Here is a 16,923-nt window from a genome sequence, read left to right on the forward strand (position 1 = left end):
ACCACAATATGCCAAGAACTTAATCTTCCCACACAAAAAGGCTGGCTCTGTCACATAATCATACAGTGAAACCTACCAGCAGATAAGCTCTGCCATACACATAAAACTTCCAGGCAGTTTTTTATATCTCACTTTTAAATTGAAATAAACAACAAAGAAATCACTAGGTAGAAGAGGAAAGCCATTGAGTAAACAGAGACAAAAAGCAAATAAACAGAAATAAGAAATAGAGAAAATGCAGGGAGCAGAATAAAACTAAATGAGGAAATACACCTAATATTCTTGAGGAAATAAGAGAATTGTGTTTATAAAATAAGACCAGGGCTTCCCTGGTGGCGCAGTGGTTGAGAGTCCGCCTGCCGATGCAGGCGACGCGGGTTCGTGCCCCGGTCTGGGAAGATCCCACATGCCGCGGAGCGGCTGGGCCCGTGAGCCATGGCCGCTGGGCCTGCGCATCCGGAGCCTGTGCTCCGCAACGGGAGAGGCCACAACAGTGAGAGGCCCGCGTACCGCAAAAAAAAAATAAATAAATAAGACCACTTTGCTATACAAAAGGAAAAACTGGGAACAATAAAGAATTTGGAAAATAAAAATATGGCAATTAAAATTTTAAAATTAATAGCAGGGACTTCCCTGGTGGTGCAGCGGTTAAGACTCCATACTCCCAATGCAGGGGGTCAGGGTTTGATCCCTGGTAAGGGAACTAGGTCTCATACGCATGCTGCAACTAACAGTTCTCATGTCCCAACGAAGGAGCCCTCAAACCACAACTAAGGAGCTCACCTGCCACAACTAAGACCTGGTACAACCAAATAAATAAATATATATATATTTTTTTAAGTTTAAAATTAATGGCAATTTTGGAAGGGCCAGGAAAGTCTCCAAAAAATAAAACAAAATGATAAAAATATTGGGAAAAAAAATTAGAAAGTTAAAGGATCCATACAAAAATCCCATATGTAATTAAGAAGACTTTTAAGTCAAGTTACCGATAATTTAGTTGTCATTAATAAGAAAGCAGGAAATTATGTAAGAAAACAATAGAAAAAAGAAAAATATCTCCTAGATCGACTGTCTAGCATAATAAATATTTTTTAACCTAGAGCAACACTTAGAATCGTGAAATGCAGACCAAAAGGATAAAGAGAAGATACTAAAGGGTTAGACAAAAAAATTAGTTCCCTTTGCTCATTCTTAGGAAATCTACTGAAAGATATGCTCCAACAAAATGAATATGTAAACAATTAAAAGAGGAGACATGGGATCCTGTAAGTGTAGATGATGATGAAGAGAAGCCTCAGAATGATAAACATGCAACAGACCTAGACAGCATAGAGTTGGTCCCAGAAGTAGGGTATTCTGGGGAGTAAAAGATAAATCATGTGATGCAGTTGGCCTTGTAAAAATCAGGACTGAGTGATTACAAATCTCTCGGTTTATCTGAGAAGAATTGGAAAAATAAATTAAAAGATTAGGCAATTATTAACTCTTACACAAAGTTGTATAAGAAAAACATTAATTAGAATAGACCACTTGACTAAACTGTGAGCACTATTTTCCTAGTTAAAATAATATGTACTCTAACCTTCATTAATTCAGAGTTCTGATATAGCAATTTGGGGAGAGGAAAAGAAATTAGAGAGCTTCCCTGGTGGCGCAGTGGTTAAGAATCCACCTGCCAATGCAGGGGACAAGCGTTTGAGCCCTGGTCCAGGAAGATCCCACATGCTGTGCAGCAACTAAGCCCATGCGCCACAAATACTGAGCCCACACACCTACAGCCCATGCTCTGCAACAAGAGAAGCCACCGCATGAGAAGCCCGCGCACAGCAACGAAGAGTAGCCCCAACTCGCCACAACTATAGAAAGCCCATGCGCAGCAACAAAGACCCAATGCAGCCAAAAATAAAATAAATTAATTAAAAAAAAGAAATTAGAAACATGGGGTAAGCAGGTTCTATGGTGCAACAGTTAAAAGTTTCTGAATTATAGTTGCAAGTCAATACATAATATCTAGAATATAGAAATAAATAAATACCAATAATGTAAGTTGAGTTCCCTGGGAAACCGACTTTAGATGAAAATTAGCTTGTAGCTTTTTAAGAAGTGCTCTTGGGCTCAATATCTATGGAAGGGGAGGAAAGAGAATAGGATTGGACCTATTTAACCCCCTCCTCTACACGCCCCCCCATTAAAGCACTTACCACCTTACTTTATACTCAATTATTCATAACTGTTTTCATTGCTAGATTATGAAACCCACAAGGTCAGTACCACATTTTTATTCTTGGGTCCTTAGTATCTATAATTGTACCTGGCATATGGTTGGTGCCCAAAAACTACTTATGGAATGAAATGACCAGGAGAACTTCCTAATCACCAGTTCCAGTTCTTTGCCCAGATTTACTACCTTGACCAACCTTTTTCACTTCCTCCCACTCCCAACAGATTGCATGTTATGGTGTATTCCCTATGATGAAAAAAAAAAAAAGTAAAGAAACCAATACTCTTGATACCTAAATAAAAATCAAATTATATAGGAAAATTAGAATAAAATTTAAAGAGATGAAAGGAGTTTGAAATGGTTCTCCATAATTGCTTCTTTGTGCCACGCAAATGTGTGGATTTCATTGTTTTAATCTGCCATATTTCTGAGTAACAAGTATACTTAGGTAGGCATTTCGACTTTTCCTAGAATAGAAATGATCATTAGTGTGAGTCTAATTTAGTTTCCTGCTGAAGGTGATAAAGACAGCTCATTAATTCTTTCTAGTATAGAAGTACCTTTCAGTGTTTCAAAGTCTTCTCATGATCTGGAAGGTACAGCCAAATGATGGGATTCAAATGATAACATCAAGACAGGTAAAATATAATAAAAACTATTTCTCAAATAACATGTAATTCATTCTTTGGAAAAAAATATTTTTTTAGTGAAGTAAAAACGAACTGGTTCATTACTTATCAGCAGCCAACAGATGTAGGAGGATTACTTGACAGTTTGATTTTTCATATCTGAAGAAGAAAATTAAGTGTGTTGCTAATAATGTTGTGCTCACAAATGTATTTCATTTCTTTCTATTCGAGGTATTGTTAACTCTGGAAGCTCTTAAAGAAAAATCAGGAAGGCCAAGACTGCGGCCTCACACTCAAAGAAACAGCATGCAAATGTTGTTCCTGTCATTTGCTAACTCATTTTACCTATCACCTTACTGCCCAACCTTACTGATGACTCACCTTTCCTGGTACTTTTCTTAGATTTGGAAGTTGCATAGCAAAATACTTAAGTTCTAGGTCTCCAAGAATACATGAATTTGATGCCCAAACTGACCATTTAACTTAATGAATTTGGACAAGTATTTAGTGCCTCTCTAATTTTCAGTTATTTATTTGTGGAATAAAGATACAATATTAATGTCATAGGACTGATATGAAAATTAGATAATGAATTTAGAGCCCTTCCATTGCCCTGGTTATTATTATTTATTATGTTCAGTTAAAACTTCCAGGAGGGGGCTTCCCTGGTGGCACAGTGGTTGAGAGTCCGCCTGCCGATGCAGGGGACACGGGTTCGTGCCCCGGTCCGGGAAGATCCCACATGCCGTGGAGCGGCCGGGCCCGTGAGCCATGGCCGCTGAGCCTGCGCGTCCAGAGCCCGTGCTCCACAACGGGAGAGGCCACAGCAGTGAGAGGCCCGCGTACCTCAAAAAAAAAAAAAGAAAAAAAAAAACAAAAAAAAAACTTCCAGGAAATTAGCAGATCAAACTTCATTTTGTGATATGCATTTCCAGTTGTCTAAATTTCCATGTGCAAACTCTTATGTACTACTTACTACTTTCTAAGCACTGTACTAAATCTCTGTATTTACTTTTCACAACAAATCATGAGGTAAATAATCACCATCATGTAAGTGAGAAAACTGAAGCACAGAGAAGTGAAGTATCTTGTCCAGAGGCAGCAGCTAGCAGGTGTCAAGCTGTGATTTGAACCCAGATAGTCTGTTCTGGAGGGTTTTCCCTAAACCATAACTTTCACTGCACCCTGCTTAGCACAACCTGACTGAGAGCAGGTAGAGCACCAACATAAACTAAATTTACCTCAGTTTAGAATTAGAGGGAAAAAAATCATACAGAGATGAAATAACTTCCAAAAAGCTTCAAAGAAATGCTGCATCAAAGACTTGGTTAAACTCTGATGTATCAGCTCCTTGAGTGTTTTGCACTTTCTTGGAAAGCTTGCCCTTGATTTGTAACTAAGAAATATGAACTGACTACTCTGAAAACCCAAATCACAAGCAGCTGGCTGAATATGAAGAGACTTCTCCTTCTTTTGTTTTTGCTTTGCCTGAAAACAAATGCCAATAGCAATAATTTGCTAAATATTTTTTAAACACAGACTTTTAGTTTCAAGGCAGAATGCTGTTATGACTGAAGATTTTGCCTCAAAAATTGTAAGTCTAATTATGACCATAAGTGAATGCTATCTCATGACTCAGAAATTTCTTGTGTTTTTGTTTTGACTTCTTCATGAATTATAGGCACTTTTATTACTGTTTCACAGATAACAAAAGCAGTCCAGCAAGGTTACGTGAATTGATTAAACAGTTAATATTACCAGCCCTGACATTTCTGTACCCGAAAAAGAGATGACAAACATTAGTCCCTGTGCCTTGGTTTTAGACCCTCAGAAATCTCAAAGAGACATTTGGGAATATCTGCTTAATCTACCTTCATTCTGACATTAAAATCTGTCCTCTGGAATTAATAATTAGTAACAATGTTATAGATAGTCTGAGTCCAAATATATCCTCAAGAGCAAATGCCCTTTTTATTAGATTAAACAAAATATATTTAGTGTTCTCAGTCATACACTTCTGCAACCAGAAGGTGTATATCACATTTATATATATTAGAAAATACATTTCAAAAATTCAAAAGCATGTCAAAAAATGTTCGCTCAAGACAAATTTTGCTCCATAATCATACAAAATGAATCAATCAACCTTGAGTTTTAATAATGTGACTTTAACAAAATACTATTACATGCATTTAGAATTGGTACACAATGTATATAATTATATGTATAATTATATGTTAAGTGTTGTCTTTGCTTATGATATTTGAGCCAACAATAAAACATAGATTTTTAATTAACTGATCAGAATAGCTTAACCAAACAAATAAACAAGAAAAATCATTCATATAACACTAGCACATTTAAAACCATACTTAAATGCTGTGATGATAAATATTTCAGTAGCCATGAACGCGACAGAAAACTGAGAATGGGCTATTTCCCAGTAAGAACTCCAAAGCTAACCTAAGATGTCCACTGATAGATATGGCAAACATAAGCCTGGAAAATGACAGGGATAAAAGGTACTTCAGAAGCCATTAAACCAATCTTTCGCTGCTCAGATTTACATGCTGATCTCTAAAATATGCTTCAGGTTTAATTTCTCCTCTTCTTTCAACCCTACAATCAATCCATCCTATAGATTCTCTCTTAAAAGTGTGTATCTTCCTTTTTTTTTTTCTTTCAGTTGTTAACATCCTAAATTAAGATCTTTCACCTGATTCCTGAATCCTGGAATACTCTCCCAGGTGGTTCCCATTTCCATTTCCTCCCTGCAAAAATCACACTGTTGCTTTCTGAACATATCACTGACTTGCTCAAAAATGCCTCACTCATTTTTAGTTCGCAACCTCGGGAGTACCCCTGGGTGGAATTCAAAATTAGTCCCGCAACACGGAAGGCAAGCAGAGCTCAAAGAAAGAGGCAGGCCACTCCAGACTGGTAGGTGGCGGGTTTCATAAGCAAGGAGACTTACCTACGTGGCTGTCTCCAGCAGCCGGTGGCTAAAAGAGTAGGTCTCTGCATGTGCTGACAGAATCTTAAACGTTTACACAGAGGTCTTCACCGGGTTCAGTCATGGATTCGGTACAGATGGTCTCAAGAACACCTTACTCTCTCAAGGCTGTGTGCCTGAAACAGCTCCTAGTATGGGGAGAGCGGTAGAAACGTTCATTCCAAGGACAGAGAAACCTATGGGAAGCTGCCAATTTCCCGCACCCAGTTCTGGGTCAACCGGCAGTCACATCCTCTGGATGACCTCCTCCAATCCTAACCAAGACAGTGTTTTCTTCCCTGAATTCAACATCCTTCACAAGTATCTCCAACCTACACTTTATCTTCCACTACTTATATGCTTGTACTTTATACTTCAAAATAATGGACTACTCCATATTTCCCAAATATTCTATTCTCATTCTCCTTCACACAAATAACCCCATGTTTGGAAGTAATATACCCTCCATTGGCTTGCCTATTAAAATCTGCCTTTTAAAAAGAATTTTTATTGGAGTATAGTTGATTTACAATGTTGTGTTAGTTTCAGCTGCAAAGTAAATCAATTATAAATATACATATATCCACTCTTTTTTAGACTCTTTTCCCATTACAGGTCATTGCAGAGTATTGAGTAGAGTACCCTGTGCTATACAGTGGGTCCTCATTAGTTATCTATTTTATATATAGTAGTGTGTATATGTCAATCCCAATCTCCCAGTTTATCCCTCCCCCCCTTCCCCCCCGGTAACCATAAGTTTGTTTTCTACATCTATGACTCTATTTCTGTTTTGTAAATAAGTTCATTTGTACCTTTTCTAGATTCCACATATAAGCGGTATCATATATTTATCTTTGTCTGACTTCACTCAGTATGACAATCTCTAGTACCCAATGTTCATTGGAGTACTATTTATAATAGCCAAGACAGGGAAGTAACCTAAGTGTCCATCAACAGAGGAGTGGATAAATCTGACATTTCTAATGGTACCCACTATCTTTGCTCCTCTGGCATACATTCCTTCTTCTTCTAGTCATGGTATCCCAGTTGCACTTTGAGAACTACTTCAAGCCCCCAGGACAGAACCTTGATAGGCTGTTGATCTCTGCCTTGCCTTCCTCTTGCTAGGGGGACCATATGTGTTCCAAACTAGGCTGGGAAGATGCTCTACTCCTGGAATTACACCAGGATTGAAATCTGTTGGATATCAGACACACTAAGATAACTTCATATGATCATGGCTCACTGATTCCTGACTTTCAGATATGTGAAGCTTCCTTCTGTCTTTTGAAGATCGGCTTTTCAACATTTCCTTCATTTCTGTAAATCATCCTATTTTTATAATAGATGTTTTTTATAAAAGTAACATAATCATGATGTCTAGCTTAAAGTCAAGGAATTCTTGATCATTAAATCATATTGGTCCCTTCTCAAACAACGCCTATTCTGTAAAGATATTTATGACCCTGAAAACCAAATTTGACTTTTCATACTTGTAAGGGTGGCTGATGGCATTCTGAGAGTTGAGCAAGTGCAAGAACTATGGTTTCACCACTTATCACCATTACTCTATATACAGTGCCTCCCCTCCACTTTCAGGGATTCCTCATGTCCCTGTATGGAACACTTCTGGTTCAGTACCCCCAAAGTATCAGTACCCCCAAAGTATCAGCCCCCTGGCAGAGTCAAGGAGATAAAATCCCTAGAATACTAGGACCAGGGAGGAACCCTAAGGGCCTAACTATTTCTTATACAAACTTTCAACTGATCCTTGCACTCCAGTATAAAGACTTCCTGAACCTTTCTAGTGCTTCAGAAACACAAATCTTTTTGTTTCTCATTGCTTCCTCTGTATGAAATTAGGTTTCAGCTCTGTCCTCCTGCCATGTCACTAGCAACTGGTTCATCTGCTTTCAGTCTCCCAAAATGTTGTTGACATCTTTGTATCACTGCCTTCAACTCTCCCCTTACCTGGGCCTTAATGGGTTTATCTCTTTTTAAAATTACTTTACTGTCATATTAATGTGGTTTGGAAAGGAAGCAAAAATAAACATATTTGTTCAATCTGCTATGTTTAATCTGAAATCTTGAAAGCTATATTTAATACTAAAACTTCTCATCAGTATAGTGTGGCAATTACAAACATGCCCTCTGGAGTAAGACACTTCTGTGTGAATCAAAGCTCTACAATTTACTAGCTTACTTACTGATAGCACTATATACCAATTTCTCTGGACCTAGTTTTATATCTAAGAATTTCGAGATTCGTTGTAAGGATTACATAAGAAAATACATCTGAAGAACATAGTACAATGCCTAGAAAAAGCTTACTGAATATTACTAAGAGACATCATATATACATGTATATAAGTAACATATTTTAAGTATTTCCTTTATGCTAAGCAACTTTGATCTTTTAATGACATAGTGAGGCATGTTTTGTCATCTCCATTTCTAATAATATCCTGAGAGCTACATGACTAATGATAAAAAGTTAGGAAATACAGAACCTTCCTAGTGAAACCAGAGAAAGCCTAGTTCTGTGCTTGAAATCAATGTTTTCTTAGATCTAAGCTTTTCATATGAGAACTTTCACATTTTGTACTGTCATTTTGTGTTAATCTCAGAAAGTAATAAAAATATAAGTATGTTTTGGACTATCTCAAGCACCATCTTAAAAAGTATGGGAATTTGGTGCCTGAGTTTGCATTTTTTGACTAAGATTTCTTTGGTATCAGGTAACAAAAATATTACTGTCAACAATTAAGAATGATAGGGCTTCCCTAGTGGCGCAGTGGTTAAGAATCCGCCTGCCAATGTAGGAGAAACGGGTTCGAGCCGTGGTCCGGGGAGATCCCACATGCCGCGGAGCAACTAAGCCCGTGCGCCACAACTACTGAGCCTGCACTCTAGAGTCCGCGAGCCACAGCTACTGAGCCCATGTGCCACAACTACTGAAGCCCGTGCACCTGGAGCCCGTGCTCCGCAACAGGAGAGGCCACCCAATGAGAAGCCCGCACACCGCAAGAAAGAGTAGCCCCCGCTCGCCGCAACTAGAGAAAAGCCTGAGCGCAGCAACAAAGACCCAAGGCAGCCAAAAATAAAAATAAATTAATAAATTTAAAAAATAATAAAATAACATAACAGTTAACCCTTTAAAAAAAGAATTATGAATGATAAAACAGAGCAGATTTATTATGTGGAAAATGCATTCTATATCAGCTTGAGGCCGGGTGATGTCAAGACACACTCCTGAGAGAAAAGTTTTAACAGTAGTTGCAAGAGAGAAGAGGAGAGACCAAATTCAGCCATCACTAAAACCTCAGGGGTAAAATGTGGATGTGAAAACTCAGCACCTTATTCACATTGCTACTTCATTTAGTTCCTCCAAAATAATATCATCAGGGACTTCCCTGCTGGTTCAGTGGTTAAGAATCCTCCTGCCAATGCAGGGGACATGGGTTCAAGCTCTGGTCCGGGAAGATCCCACATGCCATGGAGCAACTAAGCCTGTGCACCACAACTACTGAGCCTGTGCTCTAGAGCCTGTGAGCCACAACTACTGAGCCCATGTGCCTAGAGCCTGTGCTCTGCAACAAGATAAGCCACCACAATGAGAAGCCCACGCACCACAACGAAGAGTAGCCCCCACTCGCCACAACTAGAGAAAGCCCACTTGCAGCAACAAAGACCCAATGCAGCCAAAAATAAATAAATAAATCAATTTAATTTAAAAAATAATAATAACATTCAAAATATCATCATTAGCCCATCAAGTTTTTGAACTATGGGTTGTTATGAGTAGGAACTCCCAACAACTTCAAGCTCCCTAAGATGGAGACACAAAGGATGAGTTTAAAATGCAACAGCCAGAAGACAAGGAACTGTCACTAGAAGAAAGTGGACATGGACTCTGAGACTGCTAATGATGACTGTGATTCTTTGGAGTCAACAGGGGAACGGACAGGGCCAAGAGTTATTAATGCAGGCTGAGGACACAATATATGTGAAAATGCCTCGCCTGCTGGATTTCCAAAATATCGATAAAATGAGTGCTTCCTGTGTTTCTTTTCCTCCCTTCAACTTCTGCATCCACTTCATTTTATGAGCCCTAACATCCTAAAATTCATATCATGACCATTAACACATATCTTTTACTCCTTCCTAAGCCTTGAAAGCTATACATTATTTTTTGTTAAATTCCAAATTGTTTCAAAAAATAGAAATTTTATAGAGATGGATGTTGATACCCTTTCATCCAATATTTGAAGTGTATGTCATTTGATCCTGCTTGAGTTGTGTAGTTTTGTCTCTCACACTGTTTTTCAAGAAATTCTATTCCCTAAAATACTCCTGAGAGCCTTGGAGAAGGCTATAAATACCAAATTACATTAATAATAAATTTTTTTAATAAGGACAAATTTTTAAAGTTTTATAAACTTATCTAATACTTGCAGCAGATATTTTTATGTTACCATTAGCCAGATAAAAAGTCATATTAATTGAAATCTTCGCTTTCCAAATTTCCAAATGACATAGGGCAAAGGCCTTTGTCATCATGGACTTAAGATTTTATAACGAAAGTGCTTGTATTTCTCCTATGAAACGAAATCTCAAAATCCTAAAATATACAAATTTTAGGACTATGTGGAACATAAGCCTCCCCCTCAACCTTCTACTTTCAGAACAATGTTGCTCCTTGATAAAAGAAATTACTTACACACCTTTAGGATGTCCAGATCCACCAACTTATTTATCCCATTAACCTTCTTTAAAAGCTTGCATAAGAATGTTTGAATTTGACTTTCACTAGGAGTCAAATGTATATGACTTGAAATTTTTTTTCTGTTCAGTATGCACTGTCATATTTACTTTTAAACTTTTTAAAATTTAGTATAATTGTCATATAACATTATATTAGTTTCAGGTGTACAACAGTGTAATTTAATATTTGTATGTATTTCAAAGTGATTACCACAATAAGTCTAGTTAATATCCATCATCATACATAGTTACAAGTTTTTTCTTGTGATGAAATGTCATATTTACTCTTTAACTTACACTGTGCTGCAACAAATAAAAGTGGATGAAAAAAATAATTAAGTCAACTTGAATGAGGCTGTCTGTGAGAATGCTTTTCTATGCCATCCAATTCGATAATAAGAAAAAAATTTAAAGAGCAATTTCGACTGGGGAAGAAGTTTTATTTTACAAATTATATGAAAATAATAAGTAAACAGTTGATGCACACTGAATATTTATAACGGTATGTCGCAGGAAAGGAGCTGCATGATATTTTTGAGGAATTCTGCATAATTGTTTTATTATGTTGAGAACTGTTTTACTGCTTAAATATTCCTATTATCAGGATAAGAGAGCAGGGAATATATTTTCTGAAAGGCAAAGAATTTTTAAACTAGACAGTTTGGAATAACTAAAAGAGATTTCACATTTGGCACTTGAGATGATTTTGGTGAAATTCATTTACATGTGCAATGTAAATTTTAATAAGAAAATACCTTCATTTTCAACTATCCTAAATGGATTTTAATTATCTTATTCTTTTATATTTTATTTGTAAAATGTATTAAGGACAATGTCATTTAAGTCAGGTGACAAAGGCGCTAACTTTTTTAAGCCACAAATGATGAATATGGTGCTTATATTTGGCATATCCTGTTGAAAACACAGATGGAAATGTTATCATGACAGCTTATCTACCTGCAAAATATTTACTGACTATTCTTTGTGCTAAGATGATAACCTGCTCTGCCATTATATTTATGTAAAATATATGCTATGTATGTAACATAGCATCATATTTTCTTCTCTTTCATTTTGTATAATATGTAGCTAATGGCTATTGCTGTGATATTTCTAATTTTATTATTCTAATTATTTTACAATATTGAGGCACATAATACCTTTTAATGTTAGCTATATCTCACATGATATATGTAAGATGAGACAACAGTATTATTCAGTTGGATTTCCTCATATATGTCACACACAGACATATTCTAAGTGAAGCAGTGTCTTTCTCTCGCAAATATAATACTGTTTACCCATTTTGATGTGTTTTAAACTATCTCCCAGAAATGGGGTCAATAACAGGTTGCTGCACTTAAAGTATTTCATTAGATTCTAATTGTGATTAAGGGGTATATTTGCAGCTCACCTTATGGGTATAGTTTAAAGATGTAAAGTAGCCCACAAGGGACCTCATTAGCATGCTGATTACAAGTTAATCAGTAATACCTAAAACAGGGAAATAATGAAACAAAAAAAACAAATTTTAACGTGCTCATTATTAGATTTTCTTGACGTTTAAACGTTTAAAAATGGCTAATGTTCAGTGCTTTCATTCTTCTAAATTATGCTACCCTGAGGCAATAGTTTTGTGCTTTCAGGTAAAACCACTGAGGGACAGTCGTCATTGGGTCATCTGTTTTACTGAGGTTTTTTTCAACTCAATAAACATTTAGAAAATGACTACGAGGAACAAGGCACACTGCTGGGCACTATGATGAATACAAATGCAAGCAAGAAGGAAGCTGACATGTCAGAAAACACATGACACCAAACAAAGTAGAAGTTCCATATGGAGAGGGACACAAGATTTGGATGAGGAGATCAGACAAGGATGTGAAAGTACTAGGATTCAGTCTAAATCCTGAAGAACAGAGCGCTAAAAGGCAGACAGTAAAGTGGCACTCAAGGAAGAAGAAATACTATGGAGAGGTAAAAATTGCTTGACAGCATTTGAAAAACACAGAGTAGCACTAAATTTTTTAGAGAGCAAGGTACATATAGAAGAATGAAAGGAGATAATTGATAAAGAAAAATTGGGCCCAGATTGTACAAGACCCAACTGAATACAATGTTGAGGGGTTTGAACTTTTATCTATAGGTAGCAAGGATCCGCTGGAGGGTGTTTGTTTTTAAATAAACAGGTTTTATAGTACATCCATTTTTTAAAAAGAAGCATATGCTCATTTTCAAAAATTTGGAAAATAGAGGGAAATATAACTCATCTTTGTACCACCTTGAGTCATTTAAGGTTTTTTGTTCATAGAAATGATGGATGAGCAGAGACATAAATGAATCACACTAGCGTTAAGAATAAGATATGAGCAAGCCAGTGTGAATAACATAAGTATGCTACAGCTTCCTTTCTTTTTCTTTGAATGTGAAAAGCAGGCCTATGAATTTTCTAGCATTTGCATCATACATTTTACATATTTTCCAAAACACTTTCACATTCACTGTTTTATCGTATTGCCATGAAATATGGAGCAGGGCTATCATTAACATTATATCTTAGTGAACAATTAAGTGACTTTGCTAAATTCAAACAAACAACTAAGACTGAGTCAGCTTAGAATTAACATTTCCCAGCACATGTTTCAATGTCCTTAACCACTGTATTTGTTCAAACCACCAGAATAAAGGCATGGAATAGCAGTGTTCTGCATAATATTCCTCCACATATTCACAAAACCCATCCAGAGCATCTATTAGTGCCAGGTGCCAAGGCATCATGAGGATAAGAGGTAAATTAGACAGGGCCTTGATCTCAAGGTCCTTGGCCTTTCATGGAACATTCATAGTAAATATCACAGTAAACATTATTGGACACCTTCTCTATTATACACAGTACTCAGCCTTGTTTTATGAAAAATTATTTTTCTTCTGAAGAGACTTCAACCAGAGTAGAGCATTACTTCTGATTCTTCTTTGCATCCCTCACTCATGCCAAAGAGAAAAAATGACTTCTCCAATTAGTGAGCTTTGAAGGAGCATGACTGAACTCCAACTGACCCTGTCACAAGCTAGTCTGCCAAGCAGATGGGTGCAGTTTGGTCTTCTCTCTGCTGTGGAGTGTCCCCTGAAGGGGAAGCCTATAGTTATTCAGTTGTGCCAGTGACTGGATTAGTGAGTTTGACTCAGGGGTGAAATACTGGTAAACACACCTGGCTGTGGATCTAAAGTCACGTCCTCCAACTAACTTTCTTAGTAATACAGTTGACATCTTTATTTCCTTATGTCTGATTATGTCTAATCTCAGTTGGATCTATACTCAGTATGGGAAGAGAACCATTATTTAATGACCATGTAAACATTGTGTCTCTTACCTCATTATTAAGAACCATAGAGAACAGACAATAATGTTATTGTTCTTCCCAGTGAGGAAACTGATACTTAAAATATTAAGGAATTTACCCATGGTAACATAGCTGCTTGGTGACAGAGGAGAACCATGAGCTAAATCTCTGTGCTTGACCACATTCCAGACCACAGTACAAGGTAACAAATGCCTTAAGACAGACACATCATGTTGCTATGTGTTTGATTCCATAAACAAAGAGCATAGCTTGTTTTCCATAGTAGTGGAAAGTCTAAAGGGGAAAAACACCTTTTGAGAACAATGGCACTCATTATAACCCACCCAAGCAAATTTTAAAAACAAGGGGAAAAAAATCACCTGGTCTTACTTATGAATCAGATATCATAATTTACCCAATTCTGTTCTACATAATATGACTCTTAGCTACTATTCCCCTTCCTACTGGATGGCACTAAATATAAATTTCAGTTAGAGAAATAAAGGGACATAGTTTCCCATGGGGTGTCACCAAGACCTAAATTGCATTCCAGCAAGAAAAACCTGGTTTAAAAAAAAAAGAAGAACCTGGTTTCTCAACCCAACCTAGGACTCAGCCCAGTCAGACTCAGGAGTCTGTATTTTACTTGGAGTCTGATTACACTTGGAGATTCTCCCTGTGAGAATCAGTTAAGTGCAATAGCACCATGCAGGGAGGTGTGCTATGGATTCATTATATCATATTATGGAGGAGAAATCCTATATGTTAATCATAATATAGCTAACACAAACATATAAAAGAAGGGCTAGAGATCCTACTCTGCAAGTTAGCTTCTGTGCCGGAGTCTCCCTAAGACCACAGACCACTGCCAGGTTCAATAATTTGCTAGGAGGACTCACAGGATGTGGCATGTAATTGTACCCAGGATTATGATTTATTACAGCAAAAAAATATATACAACAAAGTCAGCAAAGGAAAAAGGCACATGGAGTGAAGTCCGGGGGAAACCAGGCATAAGCTTCCAAGGGTCTTGGCCCAGTGGAGTCACACCACAAGTCCCTCATTCCCCAGAAATGGGTTGTAACAACGTGTACGAAATTGTCCAACCAGGGAAGCTCAGAGACTCAGTGCCCAGAGTTTTTACTGGGGGTTGTCAAGTAGGCAGCCTCTGCCTGGTACATACCGAAATTCCAGACACTCAGAAAGGAAGTAGGTGTTCAGCAAAAACTATATTGTTTAGACAAATAGTTTGGTCAGGGTGAGCCCTCTTACCAGTTAATGGTGGAAAATCAAAGTTCCCAGATGTCAGCAAAGGGTCAACCCTGTAAACAGGCCTTGTAAGGATAAGCAGTCTCAGATCTGCTATGTTAACACTTTTATGCACAGCTTCCAATGAAAAAACTACATAAGAATTAGAGCTCAGTGGTACTTTATTAGGGAATCATAAATAGAATACCACTGGGCCTTTTTAAATTTTAAAGAAAATAAATTTAAAAGTTTCACTTACTTTTGGATTCTATTTACAGTGTAAGATATGTCATCAAGGAGTTTAAAATTCTTATATTGTTAGGAGTTCAAAACAGTTGTCTTGACCTATGAATTGGCTAGTGCTCAAAAACAGGATTGATATCAAAAGCCTATTTTCCACTTCTTACATCAAACTACTTTTTCTTTAGCAAAGATCTTTAGTTTCTAGTCATAAGGGAAGAATTCAATTAAATTGAAAAAAAGGAAAAGAATCACCAGCATATTTCTATCATGCTAAGATCTTATTTTAACTCCTCTGTGTGTATATTTCAGTTTTTTGTATGCATAGGTTCTATATTACTGTACATTCCTTTGTACTGATGTACTGCAGTATATTTAGCCAAGCATCAGTTTCTACCTGCTAGACAGTGTTCTAGGTAAAATGGGCAGAGAACAATCTCTTCTCAAGGAGTTGGCTTTCTAGGGGGAAGTGGGATTAAAAAAACAAACACCACCACAAAAAATCACAAAGAAATGAAGTAGCAAGTACTATGAAAAAGTTCACAATGTGATAGAGGAGGAAAGAGAAACTGCTTTAGCTCAGATGGCAACTGAGTATCTCTTGAGGAGGAAACATAGTTTGAGATGTGAATAATGAGAATTAATCAGGGGAAGATCTGGAGGAACAGTGTTCTAAGCAGATGCAACAGTCATTGCAAAAGCCTTGAGCCAAGAATAATAGTGGCCATGGGCAGGGGGTTATTTTGCTACCTGCAAGGTAAAACCTTTGAAGATTTCTAAACTGGAGAATGATGAGTTAAACTTTTAAAAGGTCATGCTGGGTTCCAGGGGGCATAAACTTTCAGAAGCGAAGAGTGGGGTCAGAAGGCTGTTGTCAGAATTCAAGGAGGAGGGAATGAGGCTTGACCAGAGCTACAATAGCAGAGATGAAACAAACTGGTCACAGTAGGGAAATACTTTGGAGATAGTGATATTCTTATTGATGGATTGGGTGTGAAGTGTTAGGATGAGGTATGAAGTTGGACCCCTAATTTTTAGCTTGACCACTCATTTGAAAAAATATTTTTAAAAATTTGGGACCATAGTTTTTTGACATATTTAATGAAAACTTTTTTTCCCTCTTTTAGTTTGTCCTATAATTTTCTTTACGCTATTTTTGAAACAGAGCTATTTAATTTTAGGGCGTTAATAAATCAGTCTTTTCCGTTTTCTTCTTTGTTTTGCTAATAAGCTTATACAGTAATTCTCTACTTTCAAATTTAGCTAAATATTCACCTTGTTTTCTTTTGAATTTAGGGCCCTATTTTTACATGTCTATAATATGTCTGAAATTTGTGAAGATGTCAATAATGGATATTCCCTCCCTTTTGCACAGTGGCTGCCTAGTCGTTAGATAATCCTTCCTTTATCTACTGATTGAGATGCCATTTTTATAAAATGCTTAGTCTTATTTAATTTGGGCTTATTTCTGGAATTTTCATTTTG

At 37.0% G+C, this 16,923-nt stretch overlaps 1 long non-coding RNA gene across 1 annotated transcript in view; it reads right to left on the minus strand.

Moving 5' to 3' along the window:
- Nucleotides 1–5,877, minus strand: part of LOC125964973 (uncharacterized) — a 214,740-nt gene extending 208,863 nt beyond the window's left edge. The window contains exon 1 of the long non-coding RNA XR_007478361.1: nt 5,828–5,877. This is a non-coding gene — a long non-coding RNA (uncharacterized LOC125964973). The remainder of the gene's footprint in view (nt 1–5,827) is intronic.
- Between the last annotated feature and the right edge of the window lie 11,046 nt (nt 5,878–16,923).

The sequence above is a fragment of the Orcinus orca genome, chromosome 7 (assembly GCF_937001465.1).
Source record: "Orcinus orca chromosome 7, mOrcOrc1.1, whole genome shotgun sequence".
Lineage (NCBI taxonomy): Eukaryota > Metazoa > Chordata > Mammalia > Artiodactyla > Delphinidae > Orcinus > Orcinus orca.